This window comes from Capricornis sumatraensis, chromosome 9 (assembly GCF_032405125.1).
Source record: "Capricornis sumatraensis isolate serow.1 chromosome 9, serow.2, whole genome shotgun sequence".
In the NCBI taxonomy this organism is placed as follows: domain Eukaryota; kingdom Metazoa; phylum Chordata; class Mammalia; order Artiodactyla; family Bovidae; genus Capricornis; species Capricornis sumatraensis.
In genome coordinates, this window is record NC_091077.1 from 7,769,231 (window position 1) to 7,793,205 (window position 23,975).

Sequence of the window (23,975 nt, forward strand, 5' to 3'; positions counted from 1 at the left end):
AGCAGCCCCCGCTGGGCTCATGCACCGGTCATGCTCCCAGATGACGAGGTCACGGGATGCGTGACTTCCTGCCCCTGCTGCCCCTGGGGCTCCAGACCCCAGAACCGGGCCTCGCTGTAGAACCTGAACCAACCGCCAGACTGCCAAGCAGGGGACGAGTGACTGAGGGAGAGGAGGTCCCAGGGAGGAAACCAGGCCCAGTTGTAAAGGGGGTACCTTCAGGGCTCAGACAGTAAAGAATCTGCCTGCAATTCAGGAGACCAGGGTTCAGTCCCTGGGTCGGGAAGATCCCCTAGCTGAGAGAATGGCAACCCACTCCAGTCTTCTTGCCTGGAAAATTCCATGGTCAGAGGAGCCTGGCGGCCTACACACCACGGGGGTCCCCAAGAGTCGGACACGACTGAGAGACTACCTTGCAGGGGAGGGGAGGGGTCTTCACCTGGCCATGTGGTGGTGGAATCTAGCCTGACGAGGTGCTTTCCAGAGTCAGACAGCGGCCACAGAGCCCCGTTCTCTTCTTCACAGGGTCTGGATGTGTGTGACTGAGCTCTAGGCCAGTTGCTGGGGCCCGGGCCTCCATCTGCTCTGCCCTCCTGAGTGTCTGTGGAACCCAGTGCAGGGTTCCCGGCCTCGGCGCTGCTGACACTCGGGGAGCGATCGCTCTCCGGGGTAGGGCTGTCCTGCTTACTGCAGGGTATCGAGGTCATCCCTGGTCTCTACCTGCCAGAGGCCAGCAGCATGTGGGACAACCCGAGAAGTCCCCACAGGGACTTGCCTGCTGGTCCAGGAGTTAAGCATCTGCCTTGCACTGCAAGGGGCGCGGGGCTAATCCCCAGCTGGGGATCTGAGATCCCACATGCCTCAGAGCAACTAAGCCTGTACCCTGCGACTACGGAGCCTGAGGGCTCTGGAGCCTCCGTGCCACAACTACGGCAGCCCAAGTGACACAACTATGGAGTCCGTGTGCCGCAATGAAAGGTTCTACATGATGCAACTGAGACCTGATTTGTTGTTCAGCTGCTAAGTCGTGTCTGACTCTTTGTGACCCCAAGGACTGCAGCACACCAGACTTCCCTGTCCTTCACTATCTCCTGGAATTTGCTCAGATTCGAGTCCATCAAGACGGTGATGCTATCTAATCATCTCATCCTCTGCCGTGATGCAGTCAAACAAATAAGAGAAGTCCCCAGCGACAGCTGCATTGCTGGGGATTGAGAAGCACAGATGAAGGTAAAAGGTGTTTGTAGGAGCAGGTTGTCTGGGGCTCCTTCCTGTAATAAAGGCCCCCATGTGTGCTGCAGGCCCTGATGGGGCCCCTGGTGAAGAAAACTGTCTATCCAGGTTTTAATCTCCTGTTTCCCTTACGTGCAGCCTTTGGGGTAAACCCCACGGGCTCTTGAGCCACGGCTCTGGGAAAAGCAGACGGGAGATCCATCTCCTCCTTTCCTTCCAGACCCTGCAGGGTGGTGTCTGAGCTGAGGACAGGCCTGCTTTGTGATAAAATGAGCTCCCACGAGTGAGCATGCAAAGTGCTGCCTGTCTTAACTACAAACAGATGGCGAGGGGGGTGCCTGACCCCGAGTGACACCCCTCCAGGGGCAAGTCCTGAATCGCCGCGGTGGCTGGGTTCAAGGCCTGCCACAGAGACACCCCAGAAATGCACATTTCCACCCAGAGGAGCCACGGTGGTCCCTTATGAATGTCGGACATGTCTCTGGTGAGTTTTAAGGAAACATCCAGGCCCAGCATCCTGGGGACCAGAGGGGATGTCTTTGGGACCGGCTCTCTGGTTCTGCGATTACCAACGCGGTGACCTCATGCGTCTGGTATGCGGTCTCAACACACTGCGACTTTTCAAAGCTGATCTAAAAATATCCGGTTGGTGCTATTATACGTCCGTTGGAGGAGGAGGAGGAAATGCTGGCCTGGCACCCGAAGCGAGGGGAGCTATTGTGTAGCTGTTCCCGGGGCCGGCCAGGGGTGTGCAAGGCCTCCAAGCACAAGGGTGGTTGGTGTGCCCGGTGGATCATGTGGGGCTGGAGATAAAGGGGAGGGAGGAAGTGGGACCCGGGTGCCAGCAGTGATGCGATGTGAGCTGGCTCTGGGGCGGGGGAGGCCACAAGCTCGTGCTATCTTCCCGGCATGCCAGACGATCCACAGCCCTGGCAAAACGCTATTTGGGAGAGGACTCTTTCTCAGAAATGCTGTTTCCCTTCTCTTTATAAAATAAAAGACACGTTTCTCTGTCCTTATTTTCCTCCCTTATGTCTTTTCTTTTGGCCATGCTGTGCTGCATGTGGGATCTTAGTTCCCTGACCAGGGATCGAACCCATGCCCCCCTGAGTTGGGGGTGTGGAGTCTTAACCGCTGGACATGTTTCTAATATAAAGTATATGCTTTGAAAAAGACATATGGAACCATGCTAAAAGTTTATCCAATAAAAGGGAAAAAAACCATAAAGAGAGGATGCATTAATCCAACCCCACCTCCAGTCATGGTTTCTAGGTTTAAATGAACGAAGCAGGAGCGCCCTGGCCTTCTCTGACCTTCTGCTCCCCAGGTAGCCACCTCCACCCCGGCCAGGGATGCTGTCAGCTGGGGGAAGTCTGGCTGTCTTCTAACTGCTCTTGTCTTTGAGGTTCTTCTGTGAGACTCAAAAAGGTTTTATTAATTTTTTTTTCTTCTAAATTTTTGGCCATGCTGCTCAGCATGTGGGATCTTATTAACAGCTCCCCGACCAGGGATTGAACATATGACCCCTGCAGTCGGAAGTATGGAGTCTTAACCACTGGACTGTCAGGGAAATGCCTGAATGAGGATTTTTAAACCAAAGATATTCAAGATCGAGCAGCCTACGTAGCCAGAAATTTCTAGAAAGTGCGTTGGCTATCTCAAGGGGGGGGTCTTCTCTCTCTCTTGGAATGCATGGTCAATATTTTAGGAAGAATGGCGATGTAACATTAAATAATTGCCTGTGGTATGTGCCAGCCACACGTCAGGCTTGCTACAGGCTTGTGCCTTTTTCTTTTGCTTGAATTCCTCTAAGGGACAGATCTGGCCTTCCCCGTTTCTGATGAGGACGCAGGAGCAGAGAGGCCAGCTGACCTCCTTGAAGTCCAAGAACAGGTGGGTGACGTGGCTGTGGGCTGGAACCCAGGGCCTCTACTGTGAGTCCACCCCCTGGCTGTTGCCCCTCAGACCCTGGTCCAGACTGGTTCTTGGTGCTGGGAGCCAGGCAAGTCGACCCGGGGCTTTTTAGGGTGTCTGCCTGCCCTGGCTCAAGACGCCTCACCCAAGGTCTGGCAACCAGGCAGGCAGATGCCCCAGCCCCAAGCTCACACCTGGCCTCTGTACATCCCACACAAAAACCAGAGAAGCTTCAACGGATTGCATTAGGCAAACAATGTTTTGCTTTCAGATTTCAAAAGTGAAAAGCCCCATGGAATGAGGTCACCAAGGCAAGCGTGCTTGCTATCTCCTGTGTTGATAGATGAGTCTCAAGTCGGGGGTGGGGGGTCGGGGTGGGGGAAGGATTTCTCCTGGAGAGTTCTCCAGCCTCACCCTTGCAGGGTGGTGGTCTTTCCAGCTAAGTAGAGGTGGCCTGAAAATGGTAACTCCATTGCCCCCCAGGTATACCCATGACTGTCTTCAATTGCTGTAGTGAATTCATCTTGTGTGGGGCTGGCTTTCTGTTTCCTGATCTAGCCATGGGGACCCCTCCCCCGGCCCCTTCCCAAGTGTATGTGGTGCTTGTATATACGTGGTTTCATTTATTCATTTGACAACAATGTACTGGTTGGTGGCCGTGTGCCTGGCACCATTCTAGTCTCAGAGATCCCCTCCCTGGTGGGGCTCCGACAGGGACATTCCGCACGTTAACCTTGACCGTGGCTGGGACATCACCACCTCTGGACTTCCTGGAGGCTGCCCACTGCCTCCCATGACCTTGACGTTGCCCTGCCCCCTGCAATGCCAGGTCAGGGCAGAGCCTCTGTTCCCCACCCTGAGACCACGAGCCACTCCACACAGGATTTCCAAATCTTGTGTCCAGTCCAGGTCACACACCAAGACAGAGGAGTGACCGGTGGCGCCAGGAGAGGCTGTGAATGGTAAGACAACTCCAGCAAACACTAGGCTACCGTGAAGCCCAGAGGCGGGGCTGGAAGACAGCCTGGCTTCCACTAGCCCTCTTGTTATAGCCGGGGCTGGGGTTGCAGAGAGCAACACCCGAGAGTGACCGGGACCTAGCCCTGGAACTCCAGTTGTTTTCCCAAGTGCTCTCCAAGTTCCAGGCGTAACTTTCTACGTGGTCCTATCTGTCTGGGGACACAAGCGACCCTCACGTCCGCAGGAGACCCGGGAGGCGTCCCACGGCCCCTGGCCCCGGGCGCCTAGGAAATGAGCTCGGCTGAGTCTACTGAGCAAACAGCCCCCCCCGGGGGGGGGGCATCCAGTCAGCCTGGGGGTTTCCTGTGTGGAAATGCCGGGAAAATAACGCCCCTGGGTGTGTTCGGGGTGGAGGGCTACCTCTGGTGAGCAGCCCAGGAGAATAGTTCCACGTCGACAGGGAATTCCAACAGGTCCTTGTGGTCCCGGGCTGGGGGGCTGCGCCAAGAGGGACAAATTAGTTTGCTGCTCATGAGTTTCAAGTTCCTCTCCTGTAAAACGAAGGGGTAAACCCCTGCCTTCTCAGATCGTTCGAGGACGAAAGGTGACCCTCTGTGTGAACCAGGGGCGGGCCAACCTGTCCTGTGAAGGGCCAGCTAGTAAGTATTTGGGGTTGCCGGTGGAGCGTGAAGCAGTCACAGATGACCTGTACACAAATGCGCGTGGCCATGGGGAAGATGCCTATGTAATGCTCAGGAATGGGCGGGGGGTCAGGCTGAGACATGGACCTCCACCAGGGTCAGCAAATTATGGCCAGCCACCTGTTTCTGTGTGGTGTGCGAGCTAAAAATGGCAGTCACTTTTTTTTTTTTTTGCCACACCGCTTGGCGTGTGGGATCTTAGTTCCCCGACCAGGGAGTGAACCTGTGCCCGCAGCACTGGAGGTGTCAAGTCTTAACCACTGGATAGCCAGGGAAGTCCCAGATGTTACTTGAAAAAATCAAAACAGTACGTCCCCACACATGAAAGTGACAGGAAATCCCACTTTCAACAGCCATGAGTAAGGCTCTGCAGGCGCCCAGTCCTGTCTGTTGACAGGCAGTCTATCTGCTTCTGGACTGTGGCAGGGTTGAGCTGTGGTGGGGGACTGCTCCGGCAGAGAAAACACTGACACCTGGACCCTTTACAGGAAAGGTGTGTCAGCCTCTGTACTAGGGGCTCTTGGGTAAATGCCTCCTTCTTCCAAAAGGGGCCAGGGCAGTGCTGAGGCAGGGAGAGGACGTCAACACTCTGACATGCAAGATGCTCATCAGAGGGCCCGAGTCGCCTAAGCTGACTGGTTTCCTTGCAAAGATGTGGCAAGGACACAGAGAAGTGGCACCAGGAAGTACGGAGGGCAGGAGGGGCCAGCGGAGTCACAGGCTCAGAGGGGCTGCGTGGGAGGGGACAGACAGGATGGGAGTGGATGGGGTGGGAGGTGGGGAAGGAGAAGCATGGCCAATGTGACTCCCACAGCGCTGCTGCTGTGCAGGGAACGGCTGGAGGGAGACGGAGCCAGGGGAGGGGAGGACAGCGGGAGACTTCCCTGGCAGTCTCTACGCCCGGTGCAAAAAGTCGAGGGTTTGATCCCTGGTCTGGGAACTAAGATCCCACGTGCTGTGTGGCATGGCTGGGAAAAGGGATGACAATGGGAAGTGGGTGGCAATGATGGCGAGAGGTGGTGGCTGTGGGGCAGAAGACTGGCCCCCCCAGTGACCAGGTCAGCCCACGCAGGTGACAGCTGCAGGCTCACTGGGCCTGTGGGCGCGGAGCAGGAAGTAGAGCCATCACCCCCAACCTCATGCTCCTCGACGCACAGATGAGGAAGTGGAGGGCTTTTAGGGCCCGGCTGACACCCAGCTTTAGCTTGGGTTCTGTTCTTTCCCTGTTGCCCACAGGGCTTGGGATACCCAGCAGGCTCCCTCTAGCCAGCTGCCGGCTGCACGGACAGACGGGCAGATGGCAGGTATGTAAAGAGAGCCGAGTGCTGACGGGACATGACGCTGACTCCCGCTCCGTGGCCCCAGCTCCTAAGAGACGCTGTCGCTCTCACCCGGAAGGGCACTGGCTGTCAGCCACAGACGTGAACAGAAACACAGAAAAACACACCAAGGGTTCCTGGGCCCAGCACAAGGCCCTTTGAGAGGGACAGACTCTCGCCAGGGGCTGAAGTGTCACGGTGGCTGTGCCAGCGGGTGGGTGGGGGGAGGTGGGGTTATGGAATCTTCGGGGAAAAAAAGAAACCAAACATGAAACAAGCTATTGTACCTCGTATTTCACTAAATTTTGGTTTAGGTTATAAATGAAACCACGTGCTAGGTTACAGAAAGAACAAAGAGCAAATTAAGCTTTGATGGGGGAGGGTCTTGCTTGGTTCTTACTGCACCAAAAATACTGGTGGAGCTGATGAATTCCCAAGGGCTTGTCTTATCCATCTGACACTCTTTGGGCTACCCCAGTGGCTCAGACGGTAAAAGAATCTGCCTGCAATGCAGGAGACCTGGGTTTGATCCCTGGGTCGGGAAGATCCCCTGGAGAAGGGAAAGGCAACCCACTCCAGTATGCGTGCCTGGAGAATTCCATGGACACAGGAGCCTGCAGGCTATAGTCCATGGGGTCACAGAGTCAGACACAACTGAGCAACTAATACTTCACTCTCTGCGATGTACTTGGTTCTTTTTCTCAGGTTTTTGAGTTGGGATGTTAATTCATTTACTTTCATTTATTCCTATTTATGGACATAAAGTATTTATGGCTACGAACTGTCCTGCTGTTACTGATTTAAATACATCCCATGGATTCTGATACTATACAGTTTCAATTAACGGTTTTTAGAATACCTATAGTTTTGATTTATGGGCTCCCCTGATGGCTCAGCAATACAGAATCTGCCTGCCAATGCAGGAGACACAGGAGATGCAGGTTCGATCCCTGAGTCAGCAAGATCCCCTAGAGAAGGAAATGGCAACCCACTCCAGTATCCTTGACTGGGGAATCCCATAGACAGAGGAGCCTGGTGGGCCATAGTCCATAGGGTTGCAATGAGTCAGACACAACTGAGTGACTAAACTACCACCAATTCTGGTTTAGAGATTCCCCTTCATCTAAGAGTTAAGAGAGGTCATTTTTTCTTTATAACAAATTTCCATATGAAGGGGCCTTAAAAATTAATTCTAGTTTTACGGTATTATAAAGAGAACTAACTGATGATGGTATTTCTACTTTTGGAAGCTCTAAGATCCTTTCTCTGCGACTTGACATAGGGATGACTACTTCCACAAATACTTAAGATTTATTCTCAAAATGGAGTGAAGGGTTTGTGGTATGGCCAAAAGATCTGCCTAAATGTGAGGTCTGGGCATCTTACAGCCCTGTCTATTTGCTGTCTACTCAAGGAGTCTTTCACTTTTCACTTTCATGCATTGGAGAAGGAAATGGCAACCCACTCCAGTGTTCTTGCCTGGAGAATCCCAGGGACGGCGGAGCCTGGTGGGCTGCCGTCTATGGGGTCACACAGAGTTGGACACGACTGAAGTGACTTAGCAGCAGCAGCAGCAGCAAGGAGCCTTATCTTATGTTTTCATCTATTTCTCCCAGTATCTTTTATAATTTCTGCTTTGTAAAAGCAGCTGCTGTGTTGTGATGCATAGATACTTACAACGATTATATCTCGAGCGTAAACTGAGGATTTTGGCATGATGGTGAATCTTCTTCATCATACAATGTTCAGAGGCCCCAGCTCTCCCTTTTACACATCAAAATTGCAGCTGTGTTCTATCCCGTTTCTATCTATCTGCTACATCTGTGCCTGTCCCTTCATTTTTAGCTTTCTGAACTACTTTGGTCTGGGTGTGTCTCGTTCATAAAGCATAGAATTGAACTCCGCCTGGAGAAACCAGCTGAACACTCCCTTCAGGCAGAGTGCACCTATGTAAAGTTAGCAACACAATGGACTCGTTCCCTCTGGAAGCTCAGGCTTCCATCCGTGGCTCTTTTTCCCATCTGCTGCTCATGGGTGTGGCTGAGTAACTGGAGGTCAGAGCAATTCTCCGGGTCACTTCTGATGACTTCCTGCAATCATGCACCTTTTGCAAGATTTTTCAACCTCATTTTGCAACTGATTTACTTTGTATTTGTGTGGTGGGATGATCTGGGAAGGAGGACCCACCAGGCCTGGTGGGCTGGAAGGAGTCACACTTAGGCTGAGCTGTGCAGGGGAGGTGTGATGGAGGGCTTGTTTTGTAAGTGGGTGGTGGCTCACTATGGAACGTTTCCTTTTAGGATGATGTCTGCTTCCCGGTGCGTGTATGCTAGCCACTCAGCCATGTCCAAGTCTTTTGCAACCCCACGGACTGGAGCCTGCCAGGCTCCCCTGTCCACGGGATTACCCCGGTGAGAATACTGGAGTGGGTTGCCATTTCCTATTCCAGGGAAAAGGAAATGGCCAATTTCCTTTGCTTCCCTGTATGAATTTCTCTACAAATCAGGACTTCCCTGGTGGCTCAGATGATAAACAATCTGCCTGCAATGAGGAAGACCTGGGTTCAATCCCTGGGTCTGGAAGATACCCTGGAGAAGATGGCAACCCACTCCAGTATTCTCCCCTGGAGAATTCTATGGACAGAGGAGCCTGGTGGGCATCCATGGGGTCACAAAGAGTTGGACATGACCAAGCAACTAACATTTTCACAAATCTCAAGCTGCACGGTGCTGCTGCTGAGAGCAGTAAGGACTCTTACTAGGTTCCATGCAGTAAAACTAAGCAGTTGCCCTTGCGAGGAAAGGTGAGCTCCCAAGGGTGGGCTGGAGGGAGAGACTAGAGTCTGAGAACATCGCTCCACTCTCCCTACAGGCCCTATAGCTTCTCTCCAAACCCTCGGGGACAGGGAGGGGGAATGGGAGGGTCCCTCCCCCACCCCCCACCCCCGCTGGCCACCCTTGGGTCCACCCTCCATACCTGGGGTGAGCAAAGCCGTCTTCCTGAGGCTCCCCCCCCCACCTTACAACAGGGAGGAAAAAGAGAACTGTCAAGATTCCTCTGCCTTTCCCCATGAGTCACCTCTACCATACTGCTCTGGTAGGTTGCGATAAAGGAGAGGAAAAGTTGAGAATCCAAGTATGGGCTGTAGGGACTTGTTAAAGATGCAGACTTGGGCCCATTCCAGACCTGCGGGATTTCTAGAAAGGCTAGGGAATCTAAATTCTTAAACCAGAGCCTGAGGCTGTTCTGATCCCTGGAAGGGTGAGAACTACTGCTCTAGGGTTTACTAGGAGAGTGAAGGCTCTCTAGGGAGAAATAGAGCAAGAGGACACTTAGCTACACCCTTCCCTCTTTGCTGAACATCTGGAGTAAGGGTCTTGACAGTTAGAAGCAGGGCAGAGCAAAGAGCTTCGTGCTCAGTATACTTAATCAGGGGGCTCCGCCGGTGGCTCAGCGGTAAAGAATCTGCCTGCATTGCAGGAGACACAGTAGACTCAGGTTCGATCGCCGTGTCAGGAGGTTCCCCTGAAGAAGGAAACAGTGACCCACTCCCGTGTTCTTGCCTGGAGAATCCCATGGACAGAGGAGCCTGACAGGCTACAGTCTATAGGGTTGGAAGGGTCAGACAACTTAGCATGCATACTTAATCAGATTGCTTTCCTAATACTTAGCCCCAAGAGATGGGAAACTTTCACAGTCCAGGGTTTCACTGAGAGCAGCCTCTCCCCACCTGCACCCCAATCCCAGACGGGTCCAGTTCCCAGCGTGCCCCCACTTGGTAGCCTTGTTCAGCCAGGCGCAGTAAGGTGGAGGGAAAGTGAGCAGAAACTAGGCCCCCGGACGATGCAGTAACAGGCGCGGGAGGAGAAAACACCACCGTCCGGAGCCGCCTTCCAGCTGTGACTCCTCACAGCCCTGGAAGGTAAGGCGCTGTTTAGGGAACCGAGTTCAGTGGCTGGGCCCCAGTCGTGGCGCGGGCCCTTTGGGGAGCAGGTGCCCTGGACGCCACCCTGACTGCGGGACACTGTCACCTGTGCACACCAGCGGGGCCGCAGGCCAGAGCCCGGGCACTGGCAGGAAATGCTTCAGAGGAAGGGACGGCAGGACATGGCGACAGCGAGCACGCAGGCCACAGGTGACAGCACCGAAGACCACCGACGACGCTCAGCTGACGGCATGGGGCAGCGCGGGAGGCTGGGGACGCGTCAGGGCGATGCTCACTGTGCGAGGGTCCCGCCTGAGACCTGCTCTGCGCAGCTCACGGACAGGGAGGGAGCCTGTCTGAGCGACAGATCTGGCCTGTGGGGGATCGTCTACGGACCCCCTTCCCTCCACACACACAAGCCACGTCTGGCTCGACATCCTTCTTTTTCTCTAAAAACCTTTTAATTTTAAAATGGTTTTAGATTTACTGGGAAGTTCTAAGAATATCACAGAGGGTTCCCAAGGGCCCCACGCTCAGGGTCTCCTACGGTCAATATAACGATGGCACAGCTGCCAGAAAAAGTGAACAAACCGATACCGACTGACCCTGCGTGGGAGCTCAGCTGTGTCTGACTCTTCGTGACCCCAGGGACTGTAGCCCACCAGGCTCCTCTGTCCATGGGATTCTCCAGGCAAGAGTACTGGAGTCAGGGACTGAACTCGGGTCTCCAGCATCTCCTGAACTGCAGGCAGGTTCTTTAAAGCTCAGCCACCTGGGAAGCCGATACTGACTGATGCATTATTACGAAACTAAGCTTGCATACATTCAGATGTCCTCATTTCCCCCGCAACGCTGTTTTCTATCCTCGTATCACGTGTTACGTGGGCTTCCCTGGCGGCTCAGTTGGTAAAGAATCTGCCCACAAAGCAGGAGCCCTGGGTCCAATCCCTGGCTTGGGAAGTTCCCTTGGAGAAGGAAATGGCTACCTACTCCAGTATTCTGGCCTGGAGAATTCCATGGACTGTATAGCCCATAGGGTCACAAAGAGTTGGATGTGACTGAGCAATTTTCATTTCATCACGTTACATTCAGCCCTCCCATATCAAGTATCTCAGGCTTATTTTTCAGACCTTAACAGTCTTAAGGAGGATGGGGTGAGTATACTTTAGGATGTCCTTCAATCTGGGTATCTGTTCTTTTTTTAAAAAAGTATTTCTTTTATTTGGCTGCACCAGATCTTCTTGCGGTATGTGGGATCTTTAGTCCCCCAACCAGGGATTGAACAAAGGCCCCCTGCACTGGGAGCCTGGAGTCTTAGCCACTGGGCCACTGGGGAAGCCCCCAATATGGGTATCTTCGATGCTTCTCTCCCACTGCCTGTTTCTGTAAATGACGTTTTATTGACAGACGGCCCCACCATTCATTTTATCCTGTCTGCGGGTGCTTTCGCTCTGTGATGCAGGGTGAGTAGCTGCAAGCTAAGTAGTTGCGAAACAGACTGAGCGGCTGTGAAATCTGGAAATGCTAATTAATGTGGCCTTTTACAGAACCAGTTTACACACCCCTGGGGTAAACTACTACACGAGGGCTTAAGTGTAAACTGCTGAATCCAGGAGATATTCCACAGGAACAGCCACTGCGAACCTGCTCTGGCCGATTTTATGATCTTTCAGTCTTGGGGGAGGGTTTCGCCACTTCACGTAGAAATGAAACGTTCTCTGGGTAGAAATGGTGATGTTAAAGATAAGTGGCTAGATGAAACATTTTGGAGCACTTCCACACTTGCGGGAGAAATTTTACCTAAAGGGGCTCAGGTCTAACCTCAAGCCGGTCCTGTGTCCTGTTGCTGGATCGGCGGCTTGCGTGGGGCCCCGGGAAGATGGAGCTCGAGTGCCCTGGGGGCCACTCCAGAGGCCAGAGCCAACAGGACCGGATCTGGGACGGCTGCACTTCTGCCTGCTAACTTCGAGATCGATGGGAAGGATTCCAAGAGGCTGATGTGGCGGGACCTGTTGTTGATTAGTTGCCCAGTCATGTCCGATTCTTGTAACCCCATGGATTGTAGCCACCAGGCTCCTCTGTCCATGGGGTTTCCCAGGCGACAATACTGGAGTGGGCTGTCATTTCCTTTTCCAGGGAGTCTTCCCAACCTAGGGAGTGAACCTGTGTCTTCCACGTCTCCTGCATTGGCGGACGGCTTCTTTTCCACTGAGCCACCAGAAGCCCGTGGTGGGACCTGATGGGGAGTGTTCCAGACGTGTTTGTGGTCGCCCAGTTGTGTCTGACTCTTTGCCACCCCGTGGACTGTAGCCCGCCAGGCTTCCCTGTCCTACCATCTCCTAGAGTCTGCTCAAACTCACGTCCATTGAGTCAGTGATGCCATCCAACCATCTCATCCTGTCACCCTCTTCTGCCCTCGATCTTTCCCAGCAGCAGGGTCTTTTCCAGTGAGTCGGCTCTTCACATAAAGTGGCCAAAATATTTAAGCTTCAGTCCTTCCAATGAATATTCAGGGTTTCAATTGTGGTAAATTTTAACGTACCGCTTTAATGTATGACTTGGTGGCACCTGGCAGGTTTGCTACGTCGGGGAGCCGTCACCTCTATTGCGTCCCAGAACGCTTCATTACCCCACAGGAAACCTTGTGCCCACAAGCAGCCACTCCCCACTCCCACTGCCCCAGCCCCGGGCGACCGCTCATCTGCTCGCTGTCTCCTTGGATCTGCCTGTCGTGGACACTTCATGTCGATGGGGCCAGGAGTGCGTGGCCCTGTGTGTCTGGCTTCTCCCGCTCAGCACGATGCTGTCGTCCACCCTGTAGCGTGGGTCAGTGTTGCATTCCTCTTCGGTTGTTGTCGTCCAGTCACTTAGTCGTGTCTGACTCTTTGCGACCCTGAGGACTGCAGCACGCCAGGCTTCCCTGTTCTTCACCATCTCCTGGAGCTTGCTCAAACTCACATGCATTGAGCTGGCATCCCTCTTCACGGCTGAGCAATCTCCATTGTGTCCACTCTGCTCTGGAAAGGGGCAGCAGAAGTAACAGCCAGGCCTGCCTTGGTGGGTCTCTCCGTCCTCCTCGGGTCTGGGGGGGGCCACGGCTGGCGCTAACCGGAGTCCAGGAGGACCATTGCAACCAAGGCCCTCCAGTGTCCCCTGTGCTCTGGGATAAAGTGCTTCTAGTCACCTCTTTTTTGGATTGGTGCAATCCTCCCTCTGATCTTTCATCACAGGCCTGCTCCAGCCTTCTCTTCTCTCATGGAGGCCTCTCCCCAGTGTCTCCCATCTTTTTAAAATTTTTTTCAAATATTTATTTGGCTTCACTGGCCTGTAGTTATGGTGTGCGGGCTCAGCTGCTCCGCGGCACATGGGATTTTAGTTCCCCAACCAGGTATCGAAACTTAACACAGGTTAAGAATGCAGGTTCTTAACCACTGGACCACCAGTGAAGTCCCTCCCATCTTCTTTAAGGGGCAGCTGTGGAACGGGTGTCGAAGGCCACCCATGCACAGGAGGGCTTGGATCCCCACGAGGTGTCCCCTCAGCCTCAGCACTGCCATGACCGCACCACCGTGCTTGCTTCCTCCCTGCTCTGCCACAGCTGAAATCTGGGGCTGCTGCAGGAAGTGAATGGGCCCCGAGCACTGGAGGGCCTCTCAGAGCCTCAGGGTGTGGGGCTGGGAGTAGCACTGTGCTGGTGCTGGGCAAAGACCCTGCTGGCCTCGGGACCTCCTGGAGCTCTCCTCTGCCTCTCCCAGGAAGCCTTGGGGGCAGACCTAGCTAGATGATGGTGCAGGAGGGTAGGGCATGTGCAAAGGCCCTGGGGCAGGGGAGAGCAGCAGGCTGTAGGCCACATGGCACCTGTGCAGCCGAGCTGGGCTTCTGGGCAGAGTCAGCTTTTTCCCAGAGGCCCTGGAGGTGGCCAATTCTGTGGGGAGGGGTGCAGTCACGTGCTGAGGGGGAACTGGTCCAGGCTCTATGGCAGAAGTGGAGACGCTCCTCCAGGGCTGCGCGTCCTTGTCACCGTCTCTCCCCACTCCCCCTCCGCCCCCACACCCTCACCAACACTGATACCTCCATCAAGCAGCTCTGTGCAGGCAGTGGCTCTTGGATCCACATGGCCCCCTGAAAGACCCTGTCCAGAACCCCAGGCCTGATTTTCAACTGCACATCCTAAAGGCCCCTAAGCTAGAGCAGGTGTCTTGGCCTCGGCTGATACATGCTTTTGGGGACATATCATTCTTCACAGAAGGGCTGTTCTGTGAATCGTAGGATGTCCAGCAGCACCTTTGGTCAACAAAAGAACATCTCCAGGGACTTCCCTGGCGGTCCAGTGGTTAAGACTCTGCTTTGCAATGTGGGAAACTCAGGTTCGATCCCTGGTCAGGGAACTAAGATCCTACATGAGAAGAGCAACTGATCCTGTGTGCCAAAACTAAGACCTGATGCGGCCAAATAAATAAATATTAAAGAGAAAAAACTTCCAGATGTTTCCAAATGTCCCCTGGTGGTCGAATCAGCCTTGGCTGAGAAATGAGCCTTCGACTCTGCTAAGAAATTAAAAAACTGGCTGCTCTGCATATCCCTGGACAAAACTCTAATTCAAAAAGATACATGCACCCCTATGTTCACAGCAGCACTATTCACAACAGCCAAGACATGGAAACAACCTACATGCCCGCCGACAGATGACTGGAGAAGGAGATGCGGTGCAGACACACCACGGAACACTACGCAGCCGCAGAAACAGACGACTTAATGCCATTTGCAGCAACACGGACTCGACTAGAGATGAGCATACTGAATGAAGTAAGCCCCAAAGGGAAAGCCCATATGATATCACTTATATGTGGAATCTAAAATATGGCACCAATGAATCGATCTACAGAATGCAGACAGATTCACAGACACAGGGAACAGACTTGTGCTTGCCCAGGGGCGTGTGGGGTGGGGGAGGGCAGGACTGGGAGTTTGGAATTAGCAGATATAAACTACTATACATACAACAGATAAACAACAAGGTCCCACTGTAAAGCACAGGGAACCATATTCAACAGCCTGTGATGAACCAGAACAGAACAGAATATTAAAAACCAAGCCCGTGCGCAGCCACCACTGAGCCCACGCTCCCAGAGGCTGTGCTCCGAACCAAGAGTAGCTCCCACTCGCCACAACCGGAGAAGAGCGCGGGTGCAGCAATGAAGACCCAGTGCAACCGAAAATAAATTTTTTAGAAAAGAAAAGGAGAGGGTGAGATGTCTGGAGAGAGTAACATGGAAATTTACGTTAGCATATGTAAAACAGAGCGCCAATGGGAATTTGCTGTATGACTCGGGGAAATCAAACAGGGGCTCTGTATCAACCTAGAGGTGGGATGGGGAGGGGGATGGGGGGAGGTTCAAGAGGGAGGGGACATATGTGTACCTATGGCTGATTCTTGTTGATGTTTGGCAGAAGACAACAAAATTCTGTAAGGTAATTATCCTTCAATTAAAAAAAAAAATGTCTATATGTGTACAACTGAGTCACTTTGCTGTCCCAGCAGAGATTAACTAAATTAACTATGAAAGAAAGTGAAAGTGTTAGTCACTCAGTCATGTCTGACTCTTTGTGACCCCACGGACTGTGGCCTGCCAGGCTCCTCTGTCCACGGGATTCTCCAGGCGAGAATACTAAAGTGGGTTGCCATTCCCTTCTCCAGGGGATCTTCTCGAGCCAGGGTTTAAACCCGGGTCTCCTGCATTGCAGGCAGAATCTTTACACCATCTGAGCCACCAGGCAAACTTCAATTTAAAAAAATCGGCTGCCCTAGAGATCCCTGGACCCTCAGGAAGGGCTAAGTAGAACTTTGTAAATTCTCATAGGTGGCTGTAACGTACTCTCCCGTAAACGGGTGAGGATTACATTGAACATTTCCTGGCAGCTCAGACCATGGAAGACTTTGAGCCTAGGCACCTGAGCATTGCCAGAGGGTGGCCATTTCCCCCTCCACCCAGGAGGAGCTGGTCAAGTTATGAGCTGGGGTCAGAGGACTGATCAGTGGCTGGGTGGTGGACCGAGAGCCTTGAGCTTGACCTCCTGGCCTTTCCAAAAGACAGGTCACGTCCATGGGCCTCAGGTAACTGAGGTGTTGCTGGGCCTGGCCTTGGGGGCTGGCTGCAGCCAGCAGTGGCTGAATGACACAGAAGCAGACTTTCAGAAGGAAACCACCCAGTGATGCTGGGGACAGAGCCCTGGAGCTGCTTCATCCTGGATAATCACCAGGAAAGAAATCGGCTGCCAGGCCCTGTGGCTGCCTGATGCCTGGCCGCATCCCTGCCCCAAAGAGCAAGGCAGATGTAGCTGATGGGCTGATGGACGGTGGGCAGACACTCTCACCGCGCCCCACCCCCACCCCCACCGCCCAACTCCACCAGCCCTGGTATAGCAAAGTGCCCAGAACGTTCGGAAAGGGCTGTGGCTGTGGCAGGGGTGTCCCAGGCCCGGAGCTATGCTTTGCCTTTTAATCAACTCTTTTTGCAAATTCCAAGGAGGCCTTTCTGGGTGCTTAAAATACACCCATAATTTCACTCTTCTCTTAGATGCAATGTTCCCCAAAATATAACTTTCACTTTGGTCTAAAATAGCCTCAGATGACTGCAAGGCGTCAGGGCTCTGCACTCTTAGGCAGCAAGCCAGAGAGGCAGCCTTGCAGGTCTGCCAGGCATGGGAGCGGCAGAGAGTGCCTGTGGACTATGTCTTCCAGGTGGCTGTCCCCTCCCTGACACTTCCAGGGGCCCCCTGACAAAAAGGCATAGGCAATCACAGCTGTAGGGCACCCTGATCCTCTCCACACCCCCAAAGACAACCCCTCATCTTTCTGTACCCCCTCCTGCTCTGGTGTGGCCTTACTTCTCAGCTGGGCAGTCTGCAGGCTGTCACGCTGCCTCGGATCCCTCCTTCCAATCAAGAGGTTCCTCAACGCGGCTCCCGCCATCTTCCGCATCTTATGACATCCTTGTGGTGAGCTGGGAACACCCACTCCTGCTGATACGTACTAAGCACCAGGGCTGGGAACACATCCACCCCCAAGCCCGGGCTACGAGAAGCTTGTCCCCAGGCTCATCTCTCTGGCTGAACTATCCGCGTGCCGTAAACTCCAGGGCCTCCTTCTGGGCACACATCTGGCACCCCGATGCTAGCTTCCTCCAGGGGTGCTGTGGCCCTCGGTGTACGCCGGTGGCCTGGCCCGCCAGCCTCAGTGAGTTCACGCTGGCTCTCCCAGCAGCTTGTGGAGGGTCCAGGGGCTGGTGTGGGGGAAGGGCAGGGCTGGGAGGCACTGGGGTCTTGCTTGCTGTCTTCATCCCACTGTGCCTGGCAGATTATGCTGCCCTGCAGGCAGGATGCAGGTGGCCTCAGGGCCCAGGGTGTGGCTGGAAATCCTCCGTGAAATGAAAGATAGGAAAATGATACTAAAAAACTGAAGCAATATATGAAAACAGCCAAGTACACGAGGTGAAACCAAAAGCTACAATAAAATATGTCACAATTCTGCCAAGCGGTGGGGGGCGCGGCGGTGCAGATAACCTTGCGTGCTCTCCGGCAGCGAAAGCCACCATGGCGGTCTTGGTTTGTTTCCTGTTGGGGAGTTGCTTAAAGAAGAGGTGAACCACAGTCAGCGCCTCGTGTGAGGTTCAGGAAGTTACCTCCAGGAGGACAGGGATGGGAGCGGGTGATGAAATTCCAGTGCAGAGAAACCAGCGTGAAACACACCAGAAATCTGCCCAAGTCCTTTCATGACAGTTGCCTGCAAGAAAGCCTGCAGGGAGCGTGTGACTTCTCAGCTCTGGGGGGGTCACCACATGGGTGACTGCATTTTTTCTTTTTTTGCATTGACGAGCAGCTTTTCAAATAACATTTGAAGACTTTGCCCTAAGCACAAACTTGGATGGAAAACCCAACCCTTGTATCTGAATGAGCTTTGCTGTTGGTGAGGAAGATGGGAGGAGGGACTGCCCAGTGGTTAAGAATCAGCCTACAAATGCAGGGGACATGGGTTCGATCCCTGGTCCGGGAAGATCCCACGTGCCTCAAAGCAACTAAGCCCGTGCACCACAGCTACTGAGCATGTGCTCTGCGACGAGAAGCCACTGCAATGAGAAGCCTGTGCACTGTGGCTAGAGTAGCCCCCGCCTGCCTCAGCTAGAGAAGGCCCATGCGCGTGCAGCAGTGAAGACCCAATGTGGCCACACCAAAAAAAAAGAAAGAAACGAGGTTTCTGCTGATGGGTGGGCAGTTCTCCTGGTTGTGGCTGGCCACAGGGCGGGAAGCAGCACCAGCCGCCCGTTCCCAGGAACGAAGCAGATCGCCAGCCGGAAACAGCATCTCCGCCTGCCACCCGCCCCGCGCTGAGGGGACGGACAAGATAGAACTGAACAGAGTTGGGGTGACGTATAACCATAACGGCACAATGTCACGGAGCCCCCCCAAATCTCAACCCATCTGGGCACCGGACATCTGTTAACACCGAAATCAATCTTTGCCCGCAGTCCGCCTACAACTTCTCAACTGGGGAGATTCTGCCCCTCAGGGGACACTTGGTGATGTCTGGGGACGTTTATGACCGCCTGACCGAGGGAGGGAGTGCCACTGGCATCAGGCCAGGGATGCTGCTCAACAGCTGACAGTGCACGGGGACGGTCCCCATCCCCGATGTCAACGGTTCAGACGTGGAGCCTAGGTCCCCAGGTGTCTCCATCTGGGAGGCGTGAGGCTGACTCCGCACGAGGCCTCCTTCACCCTCTCTCACCCTCTGTGGGACAGGCCCTGCTGCCGTCCCCCCTGACCCTGGGTTGTGGCTTCTGCTCCTGCCCTCCCTCAGCCTGCTCTGCCAACCCAGGGACCCCCTGGAGACTTCTTTCAACATCCTGGGGAGGCCACGCTGGGGGACAGAAGCTGCCAGACGCTCTACTGCCTGCTCCCAGGGGCCACCCTGCCGGGGCCTCCCTCGCAGGCTCTTGAGTGGCTCAGCCTCCTGGCCTCACAGTCCCCCCTGCCCCCCGCCCCTGCCTGACTCCCTGTCATGCCCACCTTCCTGGGTGTCCACCCTGGCCTGGCTCTCACTCCCCTTCTTCCCACCCTGATGTTCACATCACTGACATTCTAGCCACCGAGCCTCAAGGCCAGCCTTAGGGCAGCCGAGCCTTGACCACTGGGTGGGGTCAGGGGACGTCTGGCTGGCACATCTCGCCCTGGAGGGCCCCAGATTGCTGCCCTAGACTCTCCCAAGCCTAATTCCACCATCTCCCCACCCAGTTAGCTGCCTGCTGACACCTGACGCTCCCCATCAGCAGATCACGGAAACACCCCCAAATGCCTTTGTACATACAGGAGACACAATCTGGCCTCTGCGTTCCTATGATCCTGGAGACAGAAAGACACACACCAGATAAAGGCTCCCAGCCCTGACACTCCTTTTGCTTTGAATGCCCTGGCCCCTTTGTGGGTTTGGCAGGGGGGTTGCACAGTGCACGACACCAGTGACTTCCCTCCTTCTGTCCCGATCCCGAGTGTCCTCTATGCTGCAGCCCATGCCCCCAGAATGGTCCCCAGAGACCTGTCCGTGGCCACATGCCCCTTTCTCAACATTTAGTCTTCCTGGCAGACTCACCTCCTCCTGTAGCTAACAAGCAAGACCAGGAGGTGCCCCAGCTTGCTGCAGGTCCCCACGTGACTGGACAACCTCTAAGGCCCGACAAGCACTGGGGTCCAGGGCGCTCTATGTTCCTGGCACATCCCTTGGATGAAGCCCGCCCCCCAGACCACAGTCCTCACCAGCATCCTGGGAGAAGCCACAGGCAGCACACGCAGCCATCTCCGACCCTGTCTCTTCCTCCCCTTGGACTGTCTACTTTGATCAGATGCCTCGGCTCAAGAACCTGGCCTGCTTTCTGAGGCCCCTGGTGGCCTGCCCCACGCGTTCACTCCCCACTGCTCCCAAATGCCAGATGCCTTCTGGCCACCAGGCTCTTAGCAGATGTGGCAGGCCCATGCAGATGGGTGCCGTCCTAGGTGTGTCTGCTGGTGCCCATCCAGCCCTCAGCACGCCCCCGAGGCCTGCATACCTGCAGCAGGCTGCTGGCCAGGGCTCCGCTCTCCTCCCGGGCTTGGCTCCGTCAACCCCGAGAGTCTCCAGTGGGACCACCTCCATGTCTGCCCAGTACCCTCTGCCCTCCTGTTATGGGTGGAGGGGGATGCTGGCCTGGCTGGGGCAGGGAGGGGACCCAGGGCCCAGGAGAAAACTCAACTGCAGAGTCAGACAAAGGAGTGAAGTGCTGAGAGAGCTGGTGAAAGAAAGACAAATGTGGTCTTATCTGCAGAGCAGACTATTGCTCAGCCAGAGAAAGGGAGGAGGCACTGACACACGCCACAGCAAGGACGTGCGCGCATTTGCTGCTCAGGCGTGTCTGCCTTCCCGTGAGCCCCATGGACTGCAGGGCACCAGGCTCCTCTGTCCATGGGACTCTCCAGGCAAGAGCACTGGAGTGCCCTCCTCCAGGGGATCTTACTGACCCAGGGATTGAACCCGCGTCTCCTGCATCACAGGTGGATTCCTTACCGTCGGAGCCGCCAGTGAAGCACAGATAAAGCTGGGAAGAGCCAAGCTGAGTGCAAGGACTCAGACACAGAGACCACAACTTGCATGGCCCCATGAAACGTCCAGAAACACCCAGAACAGGCACACTTGCAGGGCCAGAAAGCAGATCAGTGGTTGCCAGGGGCTGGAGGTGGGGGAATGGGGAGTGATTGCTGATGGGGTTTCCTCTGGGGTGACAGAAATGTTCTGGTACTAGAGGTGAAGGGGGCACAACACTGGGAACATGCTAAACAAACACTGAGCTGTTCACTGGAAATGCGCGAATTATATCTTAACAAAGCTCTCAAACAGAAAAACCTAAGCACAGAGGTACACCCCTGGCTCTGGAACCTTCTATCATTCCAGCTGAGTGGCTCTGCCCATGTGCCCCCAATGATGGGCAAGGACTGGCCCATCCTTGCCCTGCAGGAGGGAAGGACATGGTTTGTGCAGGTATCCGTATGAGGAAAGGTCAAGGTGAATGATGGGCGGCATGTTGATTCAGGATGACATGCCCAGTTAGCTGGGAGGTGCTGCCAGGGGACAGACCAACAGTGGCTGATGGGTGGGTAGGAGGGAGGCTGGAGGAGTCTGGGGTCAGGTGATTTTGGGTCTGTGGGACCCTCAGTGGAGGCTGGTGCTCAGGACCCAGGCTGGCACAGTCCCAGGACATGCTCTTTTAGGGTCCCCGGGGTGGGGGGGGGGGGTCAGGGGCAGGAGAAAGCTCCGAGAGCCCCACTGTCCTGTCACTGGCCTCCCCAGGTGTACCCAACAGCTTGGGGGGCCACCTCCCAGCCTTCCTTCTCTGTGTGGGCCAGGCCACGGTGGCTACATGGAGGCGTTGAAATCCCAGCTTCTGGCCGTTTGGGAAAAGAGTCTAGCCGGCAAGGATCCTTGTTTCATTTCTGCTTTCGAAATTAAAACCCCCATGCGCGCTGGTGATTATTAGTGGCGAGTGTTACAGTTCAGTAGGGACAGAGAGAACTTGAGCCTGAGCACCGCCCCCAACTGCAGCCCCGATGCCAAGGCAGAGGGCACATCCCGGGTGGGCTGTGCAGCCAGACCCGCGGCCAGTGCCAGGGCTGCGCCACCGAGTCGCCAGGTTCTTAGAGGGCATATGGCGTGGGTCACGGCCTCCTGACTGCACGGCCTGGCTAGCCTGTCTTCTGCACCTTCAGCGTTTCTGAGCTGAAACAGCAGCCCTGCGTGAATGCCGTGTTTCCGGGGGTGGTTCGCGGGGCGGCCGCAGGGCAGCTGAGCGACACCGTGTGAAATGGTGACAGTGACAGTTAGCTGTGGCGGGCAGGCAGACCAGCTGATTGCAACCGGCTTTCCACGCGGCCCCCTTCCTGTTTTCTGGTCAGAATTGCAGAGCAAGTTTGCAGCCTGCGCCCAGCGGGGCGCCCGGCGACACCCAAACCTCAAAACAACTCCACTTCTCCTTTCAGGGAGCTGACAAAAAGTCCCAGTCGGCTTTCTGTGGCCCCAGCCAAGCTGAGAGAGGAAATCTTTTTCACAAAGATGCAGAGGGGCACCCAGGCTCAGGGTGGGTGTTAAGCATGGTCCCGCTGTGGCTGCCTGTGGTGTGGCCTGGGGCACCCAGACTGTACTGGGTGGACTCGTATTCCTCAGAAAGATATGCCCAACTCCTTATCCCTGGAGCCCTGGAGTGGGACCTTCTTTGGAAATAGGGTCTCTGCAGATGGAATTAATGGGCTTCCCTGGTGGGCCCAGTGGTAAAGAATCCACCTGCCAATGCAGGAGACACAAGTTCAATCCCTGGGTCAGGAAGATCCCCTAGAGAAGGGCAAGGCAACCGCCTCCAGAGTTCGTGGCTGGAGAATCCCATGGACAGAGGAGCCTCGAGGGCTGCCGTCCGTGTGGGCACAAGAGACGGACAAAAGACTGAGCAACTAAACAGCAGATGGAATTAAGCGAAGGATCTGGAGGTGAGCTTGTCTTGGATTTAGGGGAGGCCCTAAATCCAATGAGACAGTGCCCTTGTAAGAGAAAGGAGAGTGCCTGCCTCGGCATCACATATACTGCAGCTGTGACGACGCAGAGGTCAGCATGGCTCCTGTGCGAGGATGACATGTAAATTCGTGAAGCATTCCATAGTTTGGGAAGCTGTGGGACATATATCCAATGGAGTATCACTTAGCCATAAAAACGAATGTATTTGAGTCAGTTCCAACGAGGTGGATGAACCTAGTGCCTATTATACAGAATGAAGTAAGTCAGGAAAAGAAACACAAATGTCGTATATTAACGCATATATATGGGATCTAGAGAGAGAGTACTGATGATCCTATCTGCAGCACAGCAGAGGACAGACAGACATAAAGAACAGACTTGTGGACACAGTGGGGGGAAGAAGAGGGTGGGGCGACTTGAGAGAGTGGCGTGGGAACATACACACTACCATACGCAAACCAGAGAACCAGTAGGGGCTTGCTGTATGGCTCAGGGAACCCAGAGCCAGGGCTCCGTGACAGCCTAGAGGGGTGGGATGGGGAGGGAGGGGGCCTGCATGCCTATGGCTGACTCACGCTGACGGACGGCAGAAGCCAACACAGTACTGTAAAGTAGTGACCCTCTCACTAAAAACCTCACACAGTTAAACTTTAAAAATTAAAATAAAAAAAATTAATACTTGTTAACAAAAAAAAAAAAGAGAGAGAGAGAGAGAGAAAGGAGATTCAGGATAGAGACAGATGGGGAGGCGGCCACCAGAAACCAGGAGAGAGATGTGGGACGGACTCTCCATGGGGGCCTTCAGGAGCAGCCCGTCCCGTCCAGACCTTGATTTCAGACGTCTAGCCCGGAGAAATGTGAGAGAAGACGTTCCTGTTGTTTTAAGGGCCCCACCTCCAACTCTGTCCCGGGTACAGTGCCCTGGGATGGCAGCCCCGGGACGTTTACACAGCAGCACGCCTCTCTGGGGCTGTTTTCTGGTCTTTAAAATGAGCAGAGCTGCTGTGAGTCCTCAGAGAGGTGATGACGACGGTGGCACCTGAAGCCTGACACCCCGGGGGCCTGAAGGCTTGACAGCTAATTATTCCTGTTATTAGCAAGTAACTCTCAGGCTTCCCTGCTGGCTCAGTGGTAGAGAATCTGCCTCCCGAAGCAGGAAACATGGGTTCAACCCCTGATCCGGGAGGATTTCACGTGCCTCGGAGCAACTACACCTGTGTGCCACAGCTACTGAAACTGTGCTGGGAGGCTGGGAGCCGCAACTGCTGAGCCCAGGTACCACAGCTATGGAATCCGCTGCACTCCGGAGCCCAAGCTCCACAAGCAAAGAAGCCGCC

The 23,975-nt window shown here is 54.6% G+C and overlaps 1 protein-coding gene and 1 non-coding gene across 2 annotated transcripts in view; one reads left to right on the forward strand and one right to left on the reverse strand.

Moving 5' to 3' along the window:
• MYO9B (myosin IXB) overlaps positions 1-23,975 on the reverse strand; it is an 88,317-nt gene that overhangs the window by 58,619 nt on the left and 5,723 nt on the right. The gene's annotated exons all lie outside the window — the stretch shown is intronic.
• Positions 22,683-22,786, forward strand: LOC138086697 (U6 spliceosomal RNA). Its single transcript, XR_011145407.1, has one exon. It is a non-coding gene; the product is annotated as a U6 spliceosomal RNA (small nuclear RNA).